This window comes from Mycteria americana, chromosome 23, assembly GCF_035582795.1.
Source record: "Mycteria americana isolate JAX WOST 10 ecotype Jacksonville Zoo and Gardens chromosome 23, USCA_MyAme_1.0, whole genome shotgun sequence".
Taxonomy (NCBI): Eukaryota; Metazoa; Chordata; class Aves; order Ciconiiformes; family Ciconiidae; genus Mycteria; species Mycteria americana.
The window spans coordinates 4,719,506-4,725,431 of NC_134387.1; positions in this window are offsets into that span (position 1 = coordinate 4,719,506).

Genomic DNA, 5,926 nt, shown 5'->3' on the forward strand with positions numbered 1-5,926 from the left:
TCACTACAGTAGATCGCTCCACAGGTCCTACAGTAACTCGGAACCACTGCCTTGCATGGAATAGTATTTTGCTCTACAGAAGACAGTGGCTCTGCCACTTTGCTATGCACAGGGGCTGTCATCAGGTGACAAGCAGTGACTTGTTCCTGTAGGGAAACAGCTATTGCTGTGCTCAGATCCATGCCCTCAGCACGTAGCACATACCACGCACCCACCGCCAGCACTGCTTATAACCCCCCTCTCTAGCCAGGCCAAGCGTCATGTTTTCACTTCTCTGTGCAGCCAGGAAATCTAAGACACAGTCTATCCCTGCCACAGAATAATGTAGCTCACTCACAAGGAGAACACACTGACAAAGCACTCTATTTCTGTTGCTCAGGAATGTGCCTGGACTGACGTCAGATGGCTGTTGCCAGGCATTTAGAAATATATGCACTGCCTGTAGCAAAGCAGAATCAACCAACCAAGCAAAAGAAAATAAAATTACTTGCTGGCACCTGGTAAGAAAAAGCTTCCCTCTGTTTTCCTATTCGTCTGGATTTTAATTAGGGAGTTTAGGATAGACATCGAAGAGGAACAGATTGTCAATACCCTGCTCAAGTAATTCAGCCCAAATAATACTTATCTCTTACACAGCAGTCTAAAAACATTAACTAATTTGTTCATCAAAACTGCACCGCAAGAAAGGCAGGAAGACTTGATGATATTATTGCCTTACTGACATCAAAGACTAATCAGAGTAAGACAAAGTGCTTGATCCAACACCAGCTTTCAGGATGGAGGATTAAGCACTATGGGATTCCAGAATCAGGCGCACATTCTTTTATAAGCCTACGCAGTAACAGAAATAGAGAGATGACAGCCTTTAGCCTGGACCATTAGTTCGGTCTTGAGATATAAATTAGAGACACGCTTACACTACTTAAGAAATGGAAAAAAAAAAACCCACAAAACTCCACAAAAAAGATGGAGCCTTTTGTCCTAAGAGAAAATATGTGCATTTCTTATGTGTGCTCGTGTGCAATCTGTAATTACTAGTCCAAAGTCTGCATTAGAAAGCAAATGAGAATGCTGGATCTCAGCTGCTGTAAATCAGCACCACTGCTGCCTTCAATGACATGCTGACACTGCCCAGGCCTTTGAATGTTTCTCACATCTTAAGATATAAATCCATCAATTAAGGGACCAGCTCTGACTTCAATTTGGTGATTCAGCTCTCTTTGGTTTCAGTGAGTCCCAGATGGGATGACTGATTCATAGGTAGCAGTTCACTGTATTGTTTTATGGGAGGGAAGGCAGAAGCAGACTTGATGTGCAATTTGATGAAGCCGTCCCCATCCCTATGAACATGGAAACGTTTTTTTCAGCGCTGCAGAGAACAGGCTGATCTGGTGAGGCGCACGACCGTCTTGCCTGGGCTAAGGGACTCTGCATTCTTTCTTCTAAGATAGAAAAGGAAAATTCAAAGAGCCTTATCTATCACTTGGCTACTTCCAGTTTTTGCCTACTTAGGAAATGTCAGTTAGATTCATATGCAAGTAGTGATTAGAAAAGATACTGTAGGGAACAATTCTTCACTGGGCTAGAGTCCCCATTCTGAGAGGGATCTCCTGCAAAAGACTTAAGGCTATGTGTTCATATTGCAGTCAATACATTTAATTTCTTATACAAGTATTCCAGTCTTATTAACAGGACTGCTGTAGTAGTACAGTATAATTAGCCAATATAAAATCTTCCAAATTTTGTTCAAAAGAAATCAGGGACTAAAAAAAGACGCAACTCTTGATAATACACTGCCAGAGATGGTGCAAATCAGTAAAGCTCTACTAATGGGAAGAGAACAGCAAGAGTTTATATCACCTGAGCTCTAAGACCCAGGCATTATTCCCTTCTCATAACACAGCAGAAGGAATGCAGGACAAACCTGGATCACCTTGAGTGGTACAGAAAAAAAAAAACAAACCAGCACAGTGAGTCCTAGCAGATACAGTCCACTTGAGAATCAGGAAGAGTATATACCTAAAAATGTTCCAGCTCTCTATTTACGTCAGTTCTGGCAAGCTTGTTCTCTAGGATTACATAAGATTAATGCATCCATATGATGTATTGTCTCATCCACCATTGCTTTAAGGCTGCCACAATTTCATACTAGTATCCTTTCTCCTTTCCTTTTCTTTTTCTGTCACCTGCAGAACAAGCATTTCAGAGGCCAACAGAATAAGGTCCTTTCCAGCTCTTTCCCTGTATGCAAAATCCAGCCCAGCAACAGCAACTTCACATTGGCTTTCAGGCCACTCCCTCACAATTCTGTTGAATCTCTGGCTTGTGAGGGAAAGGACCTGATCACAAACAAAGCATCTGGTACTTTTTCGGTCTAAACTGTGCTGTAGCATCTATGTTTGGTATATTAACTACTGAATCATTGTTTCTATCATTTCAGTCAACAAATTTAAGCTGAGAATGTGGCTAAATCTGTTATTAATAGCTAAGTTGCAAGAAGTTTTAAGACTTTGGAAGAATCCATGCTGTAAATCCCAACTTCAAGCCTTCATATTTCTCTGTTTCAGAGATTATTTTAGCTCTGATCCCACCTGCTGCAGATCACTGCATTCCCTGAAAAAGATTAGTTGGAAGTTGTCTGTGTCAATCAGGCAGGGCTGCTTTCTTACTGCGGACTGGCACTTGGTGGCACCAGAGTTCAAGTAAGCAAAAATACAGATGAATCAGCAGCATTTCACTGTTCATATAGCTGATACACAGTGTCATCTAAAATGGTTTGCTCTGTAACATCGCTCAATGAGCTCTGAAGTCTGGCTCTGCACTTTCTTTGAAAATATATGTGCTGTATAATTCTAAGTGAAATGCTATCTGCTTACAGTTTTCTGCAATCTTCTCTGAAGTCTCCACAGGATTTAGAATTGTGATTTCTCACAACATCGGAGGAAATGGAACAATGTATCTCCTTTCCAGTGCCAAAAGTACAGTGAACACTTCACAGACAAGCAGAAATTGTGTCTGCCATGTTCTAATTAGAGAGGCTGATCTTGCAATCAGTCCTTAATATTAGCAGGAGGCCTGATCAGTTTTATCTGGATTCTACATATTCTGCAGGAGCCCATGCATACAGATGAGCTAGCAGCATGAATCTGTAAGAATGTGCAACTTGCTATTAAACTGATACCCTAAATTATAGTTTTGTTTTGGTTAAATATTACCTTTGGATTTAGGTTAACAAAACATCTGCCACTGCTTCAGTTTCCTAGAAGAAAGACCAAGTCTTGGACGCATATTATCATCAAAACCTCAATTAAAGGATGAAATTTGAGCATGAAACAGCAAGTACATTTGGTGACATTGGAACTCTTCTTATAGCAGTGCTTTGTGTCAGAGTAGTAACAAATTACAAGGTAGGCTAAGCAAGTGTCTTCTTTTTACATAAAAAAATAACTGCAAACACTGTCTACCATGTTCGTAATACACAAATTCACAAGGTTTAAATATGATATTTCTGTTACGGATGGATGTTTTTATATAAAGAGAACAAGCACTCAGGAGACTATGGAAAGCTTTGTATAACAAAACCAATATGCCATCAATGACTGCCCAGCACACTATAGCTAGCACTGCAGCTGTGAAGGCAGAGTATGCAATTTCAAAATAACTTCTGTCTTTTAATCCTCTAAAAACTGCTTCTCAGTACTTTTAAAAGCTAGCCTCTTTTATGACTACATGTAAAATGAGTTTAAGGGACTGTTAAAAACCTCAAGGAAATTCAACAGCCTAATAATCTCCTTCTTGTAAGTGCCAAATTGATTCAGCAACATTCAGCAACCGCTGCAGAAAATGTTTGATGACTATGTGAAGTTACTAACAGGGTAACATGCTATGGAGTGCTGAAATCTCCGGCTAGCTCCTTTCTATATGACTGAAGCACAGAATCAGTGAAAAAGTTTTTTTGGACTAAGTCAAGTCATGGGTGCCTAAGCTGGGGATATGTGCTGTACAGTTTCCCATCCTTCACAGGCTGATTGTCGGTTTCGGATCAACAGCCATACTAGCACTATGTCTGAATACGATTACGGTCTCCAATTATCATTAAATAAGGAGGGTTAACAAGACAGTCAGAGCCCAATTTAAACCTCACTGCAGCAGAGACTGCAGCAAGTGGATTGGACACACCCTGTTAAAGATGCAGTACATCATTTCTGCCCTTCAAGCTTACTTCATCCCCTTTGCTGCAATGCTGTCGACAAACACAAAGCTTAACTCTTTTTAGAGCAAACTGCCTCAAAAAAGCAGGCAACAAATTGTGCAGTATTTAAGCTAGAAACATAGGATACGAGTGATCTGTATTCACTATAGACAATCTCTTTCCTCAAAAGTTTCAATATATATGCGTGTGTATATGTGTAAAGAATATTTTGGTTTGTTGTTTTTCACATAGGAAGTGTTTGCCGCAGAGAACAGGGTTTGCAAATGCCTGCTTGAGAATCTTAATTCCTGGATATTCATTGCAAAGATCCAATACAAGGTAAGCATGACAGTGCAATTTTCCCAAACCCGTCTGGGTTATATGGTAAACTGAGGGACAGGTTCCACACAAATTCTCTTACAGGCTTTGATTAAACTTTTGATGAAAAATCAGCTATTTGTAAATCCAGGTCAACTTCAGTAAGCAGTTTCAGTCAGAAGAATGAAGGAATAGTGGAGCTTTGCTGAAGAGAAACATTTTCTAAAGGAATGCCTTTGACTTTTAATTTCACAACTGACCCAAATTTCTTTCGAAGATCAAAATTTTGTCTGCATCAGATTACTAAACAAATCAGTCTATTACACACAAATATTTATCTTTTATTGCTGTTCTTCCTTGCCATTGAATAAAGCTACTGTGCAAGGATCTGAGGAAACCCTGACAAAATATTTTGTAGTTCACCTATTCTAGGTTGTCCGTCACTGGCTTGCAAGAGAGCTGTAGACAATAAATTAGAGCAGTCCCAGAGGTTAGACCTATTCGAATTTGGGAAGAGCCGAACCAGCATTATCCTTACTCCCCTGTGAAGGGCAGCCCAGATTCTGAGCCTGAGAGCATGCAGTGAGAAACCTATGGGACTTTATTAATGACTATGCAGTGTGGACAAGAGGGATGCACTGCAGAATCATATGGCTTGCTGTTCTGTTTCAGAGCCTAGATTTCTGCCTTCCTCCCATCCCTCATCACAAATAACTCTGTTAACAGTCTAATTGCCTGAGCATGCAGGAAAGAAAAGAAAATCAAGACAAAATGTAGTACAGTGTGGAGGAAAGCAGCGAAACATTCCTTTCAGAAAGTGTCCAGTTATAGAGGAAAGAAGAAAAACAGATGCCCTGTGAAAATGCAAACAAGAGTGACATTGAGCCCTTCTGCATAAGCCAGGCACACGTACTTAATGGAGTAAACTATGTTCTTTTGTATTCACATCAATGCCTAAACTCCCATTAACAGAAATAGAAATCTGTCAGTAGCTTTTCAGTGCTCTTGCTTGTCTGTAGCAGCTCCAAGGGTGATATCTACTGTCTCACTGCTGACAGCTGAAGCACCGAATCCTTCTCGCTTCAGTCAGAATGAAAATAAAGTACAGTGGTTTCTGCTAAGCAGGTGGGTCTGATTCTCCTTTTACACTCAGGTAATTTAGCAATGATTCAGTCAAGCCAGTGGAATCACTGGTGGGTATAAAGATATATATAGGTATTTTTTTAATATATATAGATATATATATAAAAGAGATTCAAAGCAGTCTTTCTCAAGAACTGTGCCAATGAAAGCAAACCCCTTGTCTAGTAATAGAGACTACTGGATATAGGGCTTCATGTTGCAGGCTGGAATAGTTCGGAAACAAAATAACAGAGGGTTCCTTGAGCACTCCAGCACTTGCAGCCCAGGCAGCCC